The 17,980-nt window shown below is 38.5% G+C and overlaps 1 protein-coding gene across 3 annotated transcripts in view; it reads right to left on the minus strand.

Moving 5' to 3' along the window:
• Nucleotides 1-17,980, minus strand: part of TTLL7 (tubulin tyrosine ligase like 7) — a 142,064-nt gene that overhangs the window by 106,276 nt on the left and 17,808 nt on the right. The window contains exon 1 of one of the 3 annotated variants that reach the window (XM_070405462.1): nt 16,850-16,942. The exons of 1 other annotated variant lie outside the window; for it this stretch is intronic. The gene's annotated coding sequence lies outside the window, so the exon portion shown is untranslated. Of the gene's footprint in view, nt 1-6,463; nt 6,530-16,849; nt 16,943-17,980 lie in introns of those variants that run through there. One more of the 3 variants, XM_070405463.1, reaches the window with a different exon arrangement.

Raw genomic sequence — 17,980 nt, forward strand, 5'->3', positions numbered from 1 at the left:
AACTACAAATTATATTCACGAATGAAAGTTAACCTTAAATATGTAGAAAAAAAATGATATGCAACCATATATTCAAATGCATCTGAGTTTTACAAATTAAGGAGTATACTAAATCAACAAAGCTGATTGTTGGTTTTGCCTCATGGGATTTGGATTTACTATATTTTAATCCTACCTAGTATTCAAAATTATCCATATACACAAGCCTGACTAGAAAACAGTGTGCAGTGTTTAGAATAATTTTAATCCATGTACTGCAAAATTGTCATCTATTTCTGTCCTAGGCTAGCTTTGGTGATAATACCACATTGCTGGTATTTGATGGAAGTTGCACCAACAGATTGTTTTTAAAAAGTTTCATTTGTATCTTGCCAGTCAACCTATTAAAGAAAAAGGTTTGCTTTCATTAAGAACATGGAACCCAGCCAGAGTGGCTGAGTGTTGACCCATGAACCAAAAGGTCCCCAGTTTGATTCCCCATCAGGGCACATGCCTGGCTTGTGGACTTGATACCCAGTGGAGGGCATGCAGGAGGCAGCCAATCAATGTCTCTCTCATCAATGTTTCTCTCTCTCTATCCCTTTGCCTTCCTCTCTATATATAATCAATAAAAACATATTAAAAAAAACAATAAGAATAGGGAAAAGGTGAATCTTACAACAATATACACTCTGTGCAATTTTAAATAGTCTCTACCTACATTATTGTTTTCTGCTGTTATTTGATTATTCAATTAAATAGTAACTTGAGTGTCTTCCTTAAACAACTAGAATATAAGTTTCTATACAATATATATATATATATATATATATATATATCCTATCTAATAATAGACAAACATGGTAATTAACCATACCTCCGCTACGCTTCCCATTGGCTAATCAGGGTGATATAGAAATTAACTGCCAACAAAGATGGGGGCCGGCAGCCACACAGCTGAAGCAAACATGAGGCTTGGTTGCCCCGGCAATGGAGGAAGCTAAGGTTCCCGGCTCTGAGCCTGAAAGCAACAGCTCTGAAATGCAACTATATTTCAATTATAGAAGCTAAACAAACCCCAGAAACCTGCTTTCAGCCAGCCGGCCTCAGAGCTGGAGCTGCAACAAAGTTTCAATTACAGAAGGTAAATAAATCCCAGAATAAAAAAGAAAAAGGAAAAAAGGAGAGACTGGGAGCTTCAGTTGCAGGCTTGGCCCGCCTGAAAACAGCCCTCAGCCCCTCATCCAGGCTGGCCAGGCACCCCAGTGGGGATGCCCACCCTGAAGCGGGTGCGGGCAGCCTAAAAACAGCCCTCAGCCCCTCATCCAGTTTGGCCAGGCACCCCAGTGGGAACCCCCACCCTGAAGGGGGTGAGGACAGCCTGAAAACAGCCATCAGCCCCTCATCCAGGCTGGCCAGGCACCCAAGAGGGACCCCCACCCTGATCTGGGACACCCTTCAGGGCAAACCAGCCGACCCCCACTCGTGCACCAGGCCTCTATCCTATATAGTAAAAGGGTAATATGCAAACTGACCCTAACAGCAGAACGACTGGGAAGGACTGGTCACTATGACACACACTGACCACCAGGGGGCAGATGCTCAATGCAGGAGCTGCCCTCTGGTGGTCAGTGAGCTCCCACATGAAGAAGCTCTGCTCAGCCACAAGCCAGGCTGATGGTTGCCAGTACAGCGGTGGCAGTGGGAGCCTCTCCTGCCTCCTCAACAGCGCTAAGGATGTCCGACTGCAGCTTAGGTCTGCTCCCCGCTGGCAAGTGGACATCCCCCTAGGGCTGCCGGGCTGCCAGAGGAATGTCTGATTGCCAGCTTAGGCCCAATCCCCTGGGGAGCAGGCCTCAGCCAGCAGATGGTCATCCCCCAAGGGGTCCCAGACTGTGAGAGGGCACAGGCCGAGCTGAGGGGACCCCCCCCCGCAAGTGCACAAATTTTTGTGCACTGGGCCTCTAATATATATATATATATATATATATATATATATATATATATATATATACTGTGATGCATCTTATAATCACTGTCAGCCAGGTGACAGCCCTGACTTAGTTATATTGTCTGTGCATAAACATCAAAGTTTACAGAATCAGTATCAGAGGCTGAGAGAAAAAGCCAGAAATGATCATAAAACACTCATTAAGAAAAGTTTTATCTTTAGAGGGAAGGCGGAGGTGGGTGGGAAGTGATCAATCAAAGAACGTGTATGCACATATGGACACAGATGATAAGGTGGTAAGGTGGGGCCCTGGGACAAGGGCAGGTTATAAGGGATCAAGGGGAGGAAAAAGGGGACATATGTAGTACTTTCAACAATAAAGATTTAGAAAAAAAGAAATGTTGTTTCACTAACTCTTGATGACACAGATGATCATGTTGTATGGGAAAACATGGACAATGAGAACTCTGAGTGAAGGAGAGACTGATGTATCTGTCTTTGAATGTGAAGACGTTTAAGCAATGCCTTGATCAGTCTATTTTACTTAAATTTTCCTTTTTTGTATGCATAAAGTGATATTTTAAATATTACCTTTTAAAGGCTCTTCCAACATACATAAAATAAAGTTGCAGTATTTGAAAAACAAAGCATTATTTTATAGTTAAATTGCAGAGGGCTTTCCCCCAAGTAAATAAAACAATGGTGTGTCTCACAATAAATGTGATCTTAACTGTGATGAAAAATAGCAGCAGGCTGACTATCCAAATTTCTAGTGTACAGAACTAATGGCAATGTCAACCATTTGAAATTTTTGAGCCTTTGTTCGGTGACAGCCATTCTCACACTTGAACGTGCATCAGAATCTCCTGGAGGACTTAAATAAGATTGCTAGGCCCCATCCCTGAGCTTCTAGTTCAAGGTAGCACAACACATGTCAGACCTCACTCTTGGGCAAGGCTGAGACTCCTCATGCCGTCTTTGACCTGGGCTGGATTAGCTCAGTGGCAAAGGCCTGAAACTGCAGAGAAACAGAATCAGGACCTACAGCTGCACAGGGAGAGGCAAAGCAATGACTGATACATGAGTGAGCCATTTCAAAATCCAATTTTAACACCAAAGATCTGTGCAATAACTGCACAAGGCGCTAATGTTTCCAATTGTTAACCTGAAGGAAAAAAAGGGGGGGAACTAAGATTCCTTCTAGCTCTAAAATTATAAGATCTTTGGCCCCAGGAAAGAAAAAAAAGTATAATGTAAGTCATTAATGATGTGGACAGGTTTTCTACTCAAGGCTCACTCAAAATATAGCTTTCAACACTCCAATTAAAACTGGACCCAGAAAGCGGAATTTCCAAAATAGTGAAGAGTTCAGCAATTCTCCTTTTAAAAAAAATGATAAAACTGCATAAAATTGTCAAGAACAACTATTTCAGAACTCTGGAAAATGACCAAAGGCGTACAAGAAATGGAGAAGCTTTCATTCAAAAAAAAGCTGCTATACTTGGCGTAAGAGCAGTGGGAGTAGCCTGAAGCCATCCCCGTACACCACCACCGTCCAGCTTCTTCAGTGCAGTAGTTCTGCCAGGGCTGGGCAAGGCATGAAAAGCAGCAGCTTTACTGCCCGGGGGGGAAATAACTTGTTTGGAACAAACTGTATTCACTGTCAAAAAGAATAGCAAACTTGGTGGCAAATAACCAGGGAGGGCCGAGATCACAGAAAGTATAGCAAATGCCTAAAATATGTAATATGTTTATGCTCTTGACTTGGTAACTCCAATTCTAGGAATCAATCCTAATAAAGTCATTCAAAATGTTGAGGCATATTTGTGGACAGGAATGTACATCAAACCACCATTTATACCTGTAACTGAAAACAACCTAAATATGAAGTAAATTATGGTACAGCCAAATGATGGTGATCATTAAAACTGACTCTGAAGAACTTACTGCGGTGGGAGACACATAATCATTTCAGCAAGGACATGAATGACTTGTAGTAAATTAAATCATATCATTTTTTTTACGATGAACAAATTAATGATAAAATTGTAGAAGACTTGCTTTAATTTATTAAACCTAAACAAATATAATTCCATGGGGTCATTATATTCACCAACTATTTGCTTTGCATGTCACACTGCATTTGTTTTTTGAAAGTTCATAATGTTTTAAAGCAAAACTATGAAAGTCATCAATTATGAATCATACATATACGAGGAGAAACTCCACTATACAATATTAATAAAACCTCTTAAAATAATCTATAAAATTGGCTATTTCTGAAAGAGATTGATTTCTAAGTATTACACACAGGAGTTTTATTGTGAATTACAACATGTTGTGTTTATTGTGGCGCTGGGAATATTTACTAAACTAGCTCTGAGGGCAACACTTCTAGAGTAAAATCAACATGTAAACTAACCAATCCCAGATTCCAGAAATTCAAGCCAAGACTCAGATCATCAAATAAAAACGGCTAGTGGTAAAGTTACAGTAAAAGTTAAAGTGTTATTCACACCCAAATCACAGAAAATGAGGAACACACAGTACATACTGAATTCATTTAAAATGTTTCCACTTTAGATATGAATGGAAAGAAAGCACACAGACAAAATCCTAAATATCTTCTTTTCCTAATCAATATAGGAACAGTCTTTTTTAAGTTTTGATTTCAGAATGGTCATGTCAGGTTTCAGATTATCAACTGCACATCCAAGTAGAAATTTCAAGAAGTAGTTGAAAATTAAAATAATTGCTAATCAAAAAATAAACAAACAAACAAACAAACAGGTCTTCCTCTCTTCCCCTGTATGCTTTTTACTTGCAGGTATTATCCAAGAGATCTGTCTTAGTTTGGATTCCCAGAAACAAGCCCTAATGCAAGTAATTTATTTGGGGAAATGCAGAGAACACAGATAGGGGAGCAGGGAAGTGAAACAGGGAAGGGAAGGCAGCCAATAAAAGGCTATGTTATAAAGCCAGCTACATTTTGGGTAGCTGGAGCATAATCTACTAGAAAACTCTGGGAACCAGTATAAAACACAACAGCTCAGAGTTAACCAACCCAGGGTCAATCATTGGTTGAGGGCTGCTGTGGTATGGGTTGGGTATTAATTCCATGGCACTTCCAGACCTCCTGAGGGTAGGGGTGAGAGTGGGGGAGGGGGGAAGAAGTCTAGAAAGGCAAGGGACTTCTAGTCCCATGGCTTTCAGAGAGTCCTCAAAAGCCGTTGGGGAAAGAAAAGCAGATATTGGCAGGCATTTGGAAGTAGGGAGAGCACAAAGAAGTGGATAAGATGCCAAGAATATGGGGAGGGCCCGGAGGGCATCTACTCAGCAGCTCTCGCATTCCTAAATTATGTTATCTGTCTCCAAGATTTCAGTTATCACTAAGCTGAAGATGGCTCCACTCCAGACATGCATTTAAATTCACCCAACAAGATCACCTACTATGGCCCAGCTATCATACAAAAAACAGTTAAAATAACTGCACTGACTATTCACAAGGCCTGGAACCCAGTTTCTATATGAAGGATTTAGAAATGACATTCTGTTTTGGATGGATGGTACCAGGAGATTTGATTTGACACAGCAAGTACACGGCAGTTGCTCATTGTTTATTTACTGTTTATCTGTTGTATTTGTATAGCAGGTATTCTATGGTTAGGCTGTTGTTTGGTAGGATTGTGTGTGTGTTTTTAAGTGACTTTAATAGAGTTGATAGCGAATGGTCACATGTGGTTCACATCTCCAGGATGCCCTCAGTGCCGCGCTGCTGAAACCTTTCATTTTGTGTCAACTCCACCTCACTTGCTGGAGCTTGCTGGGTTCTTGGTTCTATACCCCATCCTCCAAAGCTCTGTCTGGACCCTGCAGTTTTACAGTCCGTTCAGACTTCCCTTCAAGGTGTTGGCACAGAGGCCTTGGTGAAGTCCTTGTTGTTAAGGTTTTGACGCTTCTGTTATCTCTATTAATAAACTCTCCATTCCAGTCCCCGCTGCCCTATCAAAATCCATAAACAGTCCTAGAAATCCTAAAAATAAAGGTAGGAGGCAGACACAAGAAGAAGAATGATGGGAAAAGGGAGTCTAGACCATTTACCTCTAGTTCTTAACTCTCCAGAAAGCGCCAGATCCATATAATCAAAGCTTTTCCTTTAGACATTTCAAACTTAGTGGTATTTTCTATCTGAGAACTTCAACATTTTCAATAAGGGCACAGGTCTACCAAAAGACCTGTATAAGAATGTTCATAACAGCATTAGCAATAATAGCCCAAACCAGAAACAACCCTATTACCAACTAAGAGTCAATAAATTGTGATATAGTCATACAATGGAAAACTACACAGCAATTTTTAAAAAAGAATGAACTACAACTACCACAACAACATGGATTACTATCACAGCATAATGACGAGTGGAGGAAGCTGGACACAAAAGAGTATGCCCATATAGTCTGCATTATTTCATTTATGAGGTTCAAGAACAGGAAAAACTAAATCTAAATTTATAGAAGTCATAATAAAGGCTACCTCTTGGCAGAATCAGGAGTACTTGATTGAGAAGAGTCACGAGGGAACCTTCTGGGAAGCTGGAAATATTCTACATCTTGATCTGGGTGATAGCTACACAAATGAATGCATGATTAAAAGTCCATCAAGTTGTACCCTTAAGGCACACTGCTTATGTTATGTACATTAGTGTATGTGTGTCTCTGTGTGTTACTGCAATTTTTTAAAAGGTAGTGAAATATAGCCATCAGAGATAGGAGGAGAATGAGTCATAAAAGTCAGAGGGAGAACATGGTATAGTATTTCAAAGGGTATCGTATAAAACAACCATATAAATACTACAGAAAGAAAGATCAGAAAGAAAGAAGATCAAGAAGTAGTCATCTTACTTAGAAGAGTAGAAGCCCTAATTATTTTTGAGACAGCAACAGGAAAGTCAGATTACTAAGAGTTTACTAGACAGAAGTAGTAAAAGATGACCTTCAATCGGGAAAAAAATAAAATAACACGTAATAGGAGGTTTGACTTCAGATGGTAAATACACAATGCAATCAATACACATGCAGATGATGTATTATACAGTTGTACACTAGAAGCCTATATAGTTTTAGTAACCAATATCACCCCATACATTTAATTAAAGTTTTTAAAAAGAAGTAATGGGAAAGTAAGATGGTATGTAGTTTAGGGGAGAAAGGTCTAAAGGGAGTTTTTTGGGGGGTGGGCAGGGAGGGAATATGATAGAAAAAACAAATATGTTTGAGAGCCAGTAGATTAAAAATAAAATAAGTCGAACACCTAGTGGACTAGGCGCAAGGGTCCTATAGCCCACAGGCTAAATCCAGCCCACTGCCTGTTTGTTTATGTTTCACCTCAGGCTGCTTTTGTCTTAAAAAGGCAAGACTGAAGAGTTGCAATAAAAACCATCTAACCTTATACAGAAAAGTTTAATGACCCCTGAATGAGGGTCCTCTAGGAACTAGAAGGAAATAGGAATAACAGAAGTAGAAAGGTTAGCCCTGGGAAAAGAGTGGAAAGTGTGTGATTATGACAACCGAGAGAGAGAGAGAGGGAGAGAGAGAGAGAGAGAGAGAGAGATATGAAAAATTAATCCTAGCCTAGCCAGCATGGCTCAGTAGTCAAGGTTCAATTTCCAGTCAGGGCATATGCAGGGTTGTGGGCTCGATCCCTAGTGTGGGCCGTGCAGAAGGTAGCCGATCAATGATTCTCTCTCATCATCGATGTTTCTATCTCTTCTCCCTTCCTCTATGAAACCAATAAAAATATATTTTAAAAAAGTAATCCTAGTCTATGCCAGGGAATGAGCAATGTACTAAATACCCATAAATAAATCAGAAATGGTTTCAGGCCTCCAGAAAGTAAGACAATGATAATATTATTAACAACTACTACAGGTGCTTCTACTACTATAGCAATGACTCATATTAACATCACACTGCTACTGAACATTTCCATCTGGATATTCTCAATGCAACCACAACTCAAAATATCCAAACCAAACTCAAAATCTTGGCATCTTCATCTCCTTCAACCACTAGCAATTCCAGCCCCTAGGCCTATATCCTTTATCCTCTAATATCTCCGAAACCCATCTACTTGTTTCCATCACCTTCACCTCCACATATAGCCTAGCTACCACAAAGCTCTCCTTTGGACCACTACTCTCAGCTCCTAATAAATACACTGATATCTACCCTTAGTCACCCTCACTCCAATTTCTACAATGCAGATTCAGAAATGCAAATCTGATCACAAATGTTTTCATGTTACTCTCCCAATTGCCTTCCCCCCTTCACTCTAGCTGGCTTAACCCCTTTGATGGCTTTTAAATGCTCATCTGATGAAATCCAAAAGGCCACTTGTGGTCAAAAACAACCTTGCTAAAAAAAGACCTGTGACACAAGTCAATTTAGCTAAGCTAACAAAATTTCCTAGAAATCCCTCCCTTGAATGGTTTGAAGTTAGAGCTAGCTACAAGAGAAATCTGCATGCAATTTTGAAGGCAGAATTAAAACAGCTATTAGGCTCTGAAGGTCATTTTAGAGCATCAGGCACAAAGTTGATGGGAAGACATAGCACAGCACCTTGAACCACACAGTTGTATGTAGTGTATACATGTTGACGCTATTCTGCTGGCTCTCTTGTAGGCACAGGGCAGCATCTGAACCTGAAGCTCCTCCAGGACCTTCTGGATGACCTTCAGCCTCTCCAAATCCTGGCACTTCTAGCCTCCCTGGGCCAGAAACATGTGCATCCCCATGGTAAAGAACACCAGCTCGCCCTGACCAGTTTGGCTCAGTGGATAGAGTGTCGGCCTGCGGACTCAAGGGTCCCAGGTTCGATTCCAGTCAAGGGCATGTACCTTGGTTGCGGGCACATCCCTAGTGGGGGGTGTGCAGGAGGCAGCTGATCAACGTTTCTCTCTCATCGATGTTTCTCACTCTCTAACCCTCTCCCTTCCTCTCTGTAAAAAAATCAATAAAATATATTTTTTTTAAAAAGAACACCAGCTCTTCCTGGAAGCCACCCACATTTCCAAGACTGGAGGGGGCAAGAGTCAGATATAGGCTCAGTTTGTTCCTGTGGGTTCTAGTTCATGTCCAGTTGTCCTTTCTGATTGCCAGCCAGCTGACCCACTACACTGTCATAAGTGGTGAGACTGGCATCCTCCTACTGGTGCAAAGAACAGTTTTACTTTGGCATTAACACTCTAAATCATGTTGCCCTTCATAGTACCATAAGGTCATTTTAATAGATTTGTTTTTTCATTTCACAAACGAGGAAGCTAAAATTTAAAAAGTTAGTTGACTTGCCTAAGGCCATGCTAGGTACCAGTTAAAGCTAGAATCTAGTTCCATCATCAATTTCATTGTTTTCTTAAAAACTTGATCCCTCTGCCGCTGTGCAGCCAAACCTCAAATTCACCCCCGTACTGCTGTCAATATTCAGATTCACCAATTCTCTCCTACTATGGCTGATCTCTACAGTAAACTCCCTACGAGCACTATCCTCTCTTCAAAAACCAATAAAGTTGATGGGAAGACATAGCACAGCACCTTGAACCACACAGTTGTATGCCAGTGATCAACAGTGCCATGGCTTGTTTTTCATTAGCACCATTTTAAAATCTCAAGCCCTTTAATAAAAGGAAATCTAAAATAGAAAAAGTTAGCGCAGCATATTTATATGGAAAAGTTTTCAGAAAGATGCAGTTAATTTTAAAAGAAGAAATAAATAAAGTAAAGGAGAAAAACAAAAGGAAGAAGATGGGAGGGAGCAGTTGAAAGTTAATTTTTTGTGCCTATTAAATCAAGCTAGTTTTTTCAGGCACACAGGAATGTACAATTTCATTAGCTTCTACAAAATATGATTACTCATTAATCTAAGTGAATCACATAGTCTCTGACAATGCTCTCCTAAAACTATGTGTAATACATTCTAGATTTAATTTTCAGTCACAAGAGACTCTTATAGTCCCACAATGTAACAGGAGATAATTTGATAATGATGACAAGGGAATGAGGCCACCTGGCAAATAATCATAAGGTTCGAATCAGTGGCTTAGATACTTGTCACAAACTCTAGAATCCAATCCCGTGGGTTATAACTAGCTTGGGTTTTATCAGACTGGAGTGCTCTGGAAACGATCCTTCATTCAAAACCTACATTCAGAAAATGTTTCTCCATTCTCTACTAATACTTCTCAAAATTGTTCTGTTGTCACAGAGTGAATGTAATCCTGTTAGTCTACAAAGACTAACAAGTAAAGGGTTAAGCATTCTTGAGGATTACAATTCTTCAATTTTTCTTAATGTCCTTAAGAGCAAAGATGTTTAAACTAAATTATCTGTAAAACCGCCAAAAAGCTAATTTCCCCTCCTAGAACCAGATACTTCAAAGTTAAATACCTAATTACAACTTTAAATATGTGATATGTGATGCCACTTCGCATATCATGCATTTCATTTTCAGGTGCACTGACAGGCAGGAATACAAATTTTTACCCAGCCACAAAACCCAAAATTCTTTTGCTTCTTTTGCAAATATCTGACTCTACCATAAGGAGCTTTTGCATCGTGCGTTTTTGTAAGTCACTGGAGAGTGGATAATGATAACATGTATTAAATGTTTACTAACCACCAGCACCCATTCTAAGAGCCTTACCTCTATTAACTCATTTGAATTTAGAAATATAGGTATCTTACAAATGTTTTAATAATTGAATAGGTTGAAAAAATTCACAAAGAAAAATGTAAGATAAGCATGCATTTCATCTAAGCAAAGTTGAGTGAGCAATTCATAAATCCACTTCCTTGACATGGGAAAAGTATTTGTTTTAAATATGTACTAAGTGTAAGGAACGCATATATCCATTAAAAAAATAATAATGCTTTCTCAGTAACCGTTATAGAATATTTTATTGAAACTAAGAAACAAACTAAAGATTGTAACAAAAATGAGTAAATTCTTATCTAAATGCAAAAAACTAATAAGTTATAAATTGAAATAAATCTTCATTTAGATGTTCTTTTTTAAAGCAGTTACTATAGAAAACTCATATTGAAAAATAGTTAATAAGTAAGCTGCCTAAAACCAAATATTAATATATAAGCTTTCTAAGACCAAAATCAAACAATATCAAAAAGCAAACCAGCAGACTACTAAACATTTCTAATTAATTTAACAGAAAAATATTGACCTTGTTAATAAAAATAGTCTTGTCATCATGACATTAAACCTAACACATTTTGATGTCCAGTAATGATAATATGGAAGAAGTATTCATAGGCTAATACTCACTCTTTGTAGTATCTGGAATATACATACTAGTCACAATCTACCCCATAATATCAATACAATTCTGCTAAAATTAGAATTGTTATGTGTTTGCGGTTTTTATCAAATTGATCTGTTACACCTGCTAGGTAAGTCATGGTGTAAGGTTTAAACTAGAATCTAAAATATTTTTAAAGTTTTTACTCTATATTCTTGAGGCTGTTCAATAAAAGCCAGATCCTCTGATTCACTAAAATAATTACATGGGTAACTGAATTCCTAATGATAAAAGTAGCCATTTTCCTCTCTAGTAAACAGTGTTCTCCCTTTTTATCTCAGCCATTTAATTGTATTGTTTGACAGAATAATAATTTTAAAAAGCATAGCATTGCCTACACGGTGTGAAAAGTACTTAGCACAGTGCCCAAAACGTAGTAACCACCACAGAAGAGTTAACTATATATTAGTGTTGATAGTATTTATCAAGGGAACCATACATGTATCAAATACCTGTCAAGTTCCACACATTGTGCTACAGGCTTCACAGTCAAGCATTTCAACATAGTCTGCACTAGAGGACCATTAAAATAATTTGCACATCCCTATAAAATACCTAGGAATAAGTGTAACTAAGATATGAGACTTACACATTAAAAAATATTAAACCTTGATGAAATGAAAGAAGACTGGAATACTTAAAATTGTTAAACTATCCATACTACCCAAAGTGATTTATATATTCAATGCACCTATCAAAACCCCAAAGGCACTGCCCACCTGGTATGGCTCAGTGGACTGAGTGTCATCCTATGCACCAAAAAGTCAACGGTTTGATTCCCAGTCTGGGTACATGCCCAGGTTGCAGGCTCAATCCACAGTAGGGGGCATGCAGGAGATAGCTGATGGATATTTCTATATCTCTCTCCCTCTCCCTTCCTCTCTCTCTAAAAAATCAATAAAAACATATTTGAAAGAAATTCCAAAGGCATTTTTTACAAAAATAGAAAAAGCAATCCTAAAATTCATATGGAACTACAAAGGACTACAAAAAGCCAAAACAATTTTGAGAAAGAATAAAGCTGAAGTAATCACACTTCGTGGTTTCAAAATATATTACTAAGTTATTGTAATTAAAACAGTATAATTCTGGTGTAAGGATAGACATATGAGCCAATGGAACAATAAGAGAGCCCAGAAATAAACCCGTGTAAAAATGGTCAATAAGCAATGGGGAAAAGATAATCTCTTCAACAAATGGTGTTGGGAAAACTGGATATTTGCATGTAAATGAATGAAATTGAACCCTTATCTTACACCACATGCAAAAAATCAACTCAAAATTGCCAAAACCGGTTTGGCTCAGTGGATAGAGCGTCGGCCTGCAGACTGAAAGGTCCCGGGTTCGATTCCGGTCAAGGGCATATACCTGGGTTGCGGGCACATCCCCAGTAGGAGATGTGCAGGAGGCGGCTGGTCGATGTTTCTCTCTCATCGATGTTTCTAACTCTCTATCTCTCTCCCTTCCTCTCTGTAAAAAAGCAATAAAATATAAAAAAAAAATAAAATAAAAAAAAAAAATCAACTCAAAATGGATTAAAGACTTAAACATAAAACCTGAAACTGTAAAACTCCTAGAAGAAAACATAGGAGGAATGTTCCATAACAGTGGTCTCAGCACCGATGTCTTAGATAGGACACCAAGAGCACAAAAAGCAAAGGTAACAAAAGCAAAGATAGACAAGTGAGACTGTGACAAACTAAAAAGCTTCTGCATAGCTAATGAAACAGGAGTAAAAAGACAACCTACAGAGTGGGAGAAAATATTTGCAAACCATATATCTAGCAAGGAGTTAATACCCAAATATATATAAGAACTCCTTCAACTCCATAGCAAAAAAACATACAAACCAATTTAAAAATGGGGGGATGGGGGGACTTGAATAGACATTTCTCCCAAAGAGACAGGCAAATGTCCAAAAGGTATATGAAAAGGTGCTCAAAAATCACTATTTGTCAGAGAAACGCAAATCAAAGACACAATATAGCCTAAGAAACCTGAAACATCAATCAGAAAGAACAGATGCACCCCTATGTTCATAGCATTGTTATTTACAATAGCTAAGATCTGGAAACAGCCCAAGTGCCCATCAGTAGATGAATGGACAAAAAAAAAAAGTGTGGCACATTTACATAATGGAACATGCAATTGTAAAAAACAGGAATCTATTCTATTACCCTTTGAGACATCATGGAGGGACCTAGAGATGATTATGCTAAGTGATATAAGCCAATCAGAGAAAGACAAATATCACATGATCTCACTTATATGTGGAATCTAACGAACACAATAAAATGATGAATAAAACCAGAGGCATGGAAACATGGAACAGACTGATGAATTTCAGAGGGAAGGGGGCCAGGGTTGGGGGGAGAGATTAACCAAATAACTTATATGCATATAGGCATTGCCATGAACACAGACAGTAGGATGGTGAAGGCCTGAGGCAAGGGCAGGAATGGGGGAGGGGGAGGGTAAGGAGGGGGAAGAGGGGTAAATCTGTAATACTTTCAACAATAAAGATAAAAAAACAAAACAAACAAAAAACACAGTATCACATCACACTTGTGAGAATGGCTGAAACCAAAAGTTGACAAGTGTTATAAGAATGAGAAGAAACTGAAACCCTTGCACACTATTGATGGGAATGTAAAATGGTATAGCCACTGTGAAAAACAGTATGGAGGTTCCTGAAAAAATTTGAAACAAAACTACCACATGATCCAGCAATACCACTTCTGGATATTTATCCAATACTAGAGGCTCAGTGCATGAAAATTCATGCACATGGGGGGTCCCTCAGCCCAGCCTGCACCTTCTCACAGTCTGGGGCCCTTGGGGGATACCCACCTGCTGGCTTAGGCCTGCTGCCTGAGAACAGATGATCTAAAAGAAATAATCATATCCTTGGGTAAGGATTTTTTTAAAAGGTAACGGTCACATGAAAATTCACTGCCGGCAGGGCTGAGGAGACTGGGGGACTCCTGCCACCCCCCACCCCCAGTGGGGCTGAGGGGACTGGGGGACTCCGGTGGCAGGTGTGCAGTGCAGCCAGACATGCCTGGGGGCGGGCCCAGCTGTGCCACATGCCTGCCACCCTTTCAGCGGGGCTGAGGGGACTGGATGCCACCATCTTTTGGCTGTGGGCACCGCCATCTTGTGAGGGCATGATGGTCAATTAGCATATTACCTCTTTATATAGGATAATTGAAATCAGGACTACAAAGAGATATTTGCATTCCCACATACTTTGCAGCATTATTCACAATAATCAAGATGTATAAACAACCAAAATGTCCACTGATGGATGAGGAAACTGTGATGTGTACATGCAATAGAATACTAATCCGCTTTAAAAGAGGAAATCCTGCCATATGTAACAATATGGGTGAACCTGAAGGACATTATGATAAGTGAAATAAGCCAGTCATAGAAGTAAAATATCTCATGATACCCTTTTTATAATGAAGCTAAAATAGTCAAACAAGTAGAAACAGAGAGGAATAGTGGTTGCCAGGGGCTGGAGTCAGGTAGATACAGAGAGTAGCTATTCAAGGAATATAAAGTTACAAAAAAAAAAAAAAAATACTGATGCCTGGGTCCCAGCCCCAAACAGCCAATTTAATTGGTCTGGGAAGCAGCCTGAGTATAGAAATTTGTTAAGCTCCCCTATGCTTTAAATGTATAGTCAAGTTTGAGAGCCATCTTAAAACAGATGTGTTATTTAGTCCTAATAGATTGTTTTATTAATTCCATTTTACAGATGGGAAAACTGAGATTCAGAGAGATTTAGCAACTTAGACGAGTCTGCTCAACTCTCAAAACCTGTGTACTATACCATGTTACCTTCTGAACTACAAATATGCTAAAGCCACCAGTATGTTTATTACAGTCTCGAAACACTGCTGAGAAAGAGCAGTGTTAGTTCCTTTGCAAATATGCCCATTGGATTTGAAAGGGGCCTCCCTATGAATCCTGAGCTCTAGTATAGGGTTTGTTTGTTTGTTTGTTTGTTTTATTTTTAAATACAGACCATAACTCATAGAGAGGAATGAAAACAATTTAGTGCAACTCAATAAATGTTTTTTTTTACAATTACAATAGACTAGAGGAAAACATAACAGTGCCAGACTGCATTGCATATAGTATAAAAGTGTTAATTATAAGTACTGAGTTTTGAAACTTAATTGTGTGTGTGTGTGTGAAGTAAATCATATTAACTAACATGAAAAGTAGCCAAATATGTTTGAAAGATATTCTAGCTAGAGATAAAAGTATGAGATTACAAAGACAGCCCTGAAAATGTTATTCATTTTCTAATTTGCATATATTTATTTGTGTTTGCCTCTGCTCCTGGGATGTTTTTCTTCTCTACCCACCATTCAAGCACAGCTTATCTGTCTCCTGTTTCCTTCTGTCCCTAGGCAGAATTAACTGTCCTTCGATGCATCACCAGTGTTACATCAACCACACTTAACTGCATTTTTAAAGCACTTCTTTTAAAGTTCTTCATGGGAAAGGACAGTGCCTCTCCGAGCAATGGAACAAGACAGAGCTTAATACACAGTGCAGCATAATTTTTTAATAGGTATAGCAGCTCTCCATTATTTTACTCATGAGACTTTGGTGATACAAATTATAAGTTAAGAATGAAACACATCTTCCATTTTTCTGAATAATCACAAATTACCACTAGAGTCACTTTAATATCTGGCTTATCCACAGCTAGTCTAGACGATACTCTTGCTCTGCCAAAGATTACATCAAAGAAGAAGGAAGACAAAGTTTAAAAGTAGCTCTACTGGATTAGCTTACAATGTTTATAACAACCTACTCTCTTATCTATTTTAATATTAAATTGACTTTTTCAATTCCTGTTTCCATATTTGCTTTTCACTAAACATATTTATTGAACACTTACCAAATAAAATACACTAAATAAGTTGTGCTTTGTTTCCAGTTTATGAATGGTAATGGAGGGGGGGAAGCATTTCTACTAAAACATCAATCAAAAGGAAAGAAACAACCATTTACTATGGCTTGATCTTAACTTCTTAACACCATCCAACTCTTTTCATCATCTATGTTCATCTAAATAAGGCATTTTATCATAACTTTCCAATTTCTTAACTTTATTGAAATATTGGGACTATTTGATTATTCATAAAAGCCTTTTAAAAATATATATTATATAGAGAGATATATATGTATATAAACAAATGTATGGTTTTAATTTTATATCCCTGATCAGACAAAAGTGCAATATTATCACAGTGATCTGACTAATTAAAAGATTTAACACATTTCATTCACTATATATATTAAGTACCAGCTGGTATGGAAACTATATAAGTTTAAAATTCAAAGAAAGCAATTTTAAGTTTTAATCAGCTAAAAATGAGAACTATAACTGGAAGTATTCCAGAGATCATGCTCCATAAAAAATCTATTTCAGGAATCCATGCCTTTGCCAGTCTTTCTGCAAAGTTAAGCTTTAATATTCCTAGTTACAAACTTACACAATCTTAAATGTGAAAAAGGAAATCACATACCATATTTTTGCTTCAAGTTTTGGCTCAAATCAAATGACTTTGTGATCTTGTAATTTGTGCAGCTTCACGTAACACTACGGGCCCAGCTATTAGTCAACAGCCAACCGTGCTGGAGCAGACTGGCAGACAGCAGCGCTGATTCATCTCTGGAAAAAACAGGCTGCAGCATCTACAGTTCTGATGATGTCCAAAGAGGGTAAAGAACTGGTCATAAGCCAAGTATTTCCTCTCCAAGCACAGACAGCAGGACTGGACATAGGCAAAGCTCAGAGTTTGCTGCATTTGGATTTCAATTTAAATGTGATTCTTTCAGGCCAGAAAAAGAGCCAATGGGGGATGGTACAAGTAACAATTTGCAGTCTTACTTTCTGTGGTCCCAAGACCAGACAATTTAGGTAAGTTTACAGCAATGTTTTCCTTATTCACTTAATTCCATTAATAATATTTATATGATTATTTCACCGATACTATGCTAAATATTTAGTTTGTACTCTGAATATAACTCCCTCAGGTAGCCTATAACCAAACAATGAATTTCCTATTTTCCTCATTTTAGTCCATTTAATTTTATATAACATCTCTCTTACCTACCAAATACATAATTAAACTTCACAGAGTTAAAATAATAAACCATCATCTATTACTATTTATCATCTATTCATTGGAGGCAGCTGCTTAAGTAGACCATCAGGATAAAAATGCTACAGACACCAGTCAGAAAGGGAGATCAAATTACAACTGTGCCCAGGGGACTACATGAACCAGAAAAGCTTTTCTTTCTCCTCTTCCCAGTCCATTTAGCGGGTTCCTCACAAACAAGAACCCACAAATTAGAGGACACAGCCTAACAAAGGGACCCTAAACCTAAACCCTACCCAAAACTCAAATGAGACAGATAAATTATTTCACTAATAAAAGAGAAACATGGTAATTGGCGTACGACCGCTACCCTTCCCATTGGCTAATCAGCGTATCCTTATGCAAATTAACTGTCAGCCAAGATGGCGGCCGGCAGCCATGCACTGAAGCGAGCAGGGAGGCTTGCTTCCTCCAGGAACTGCAGGCTCCAACGTTCCCCGCCTCACTTGCCGGACTCTCAACTGCAACTCTAAGCAACTATTACTATGTTGC

The sequence above is a fragment of the Myotis yumanensis genome, unplaced genomic scaffold, assembly GCF_028538775.1.
Source record: "Myotis yumanensis isolate MYYU_CA2020_CCGP unplaced genomic scaffold, mMyoYum1.0.hap1 SCAF_2, whole genome shotgun sequence".
Classification (NCBI taxonomy): Eukaryota; Metazoa; Chordata; class Mammalia; order Chiroptera; family Vespertilionidae; genus Myotis; species Myotis yumanensis.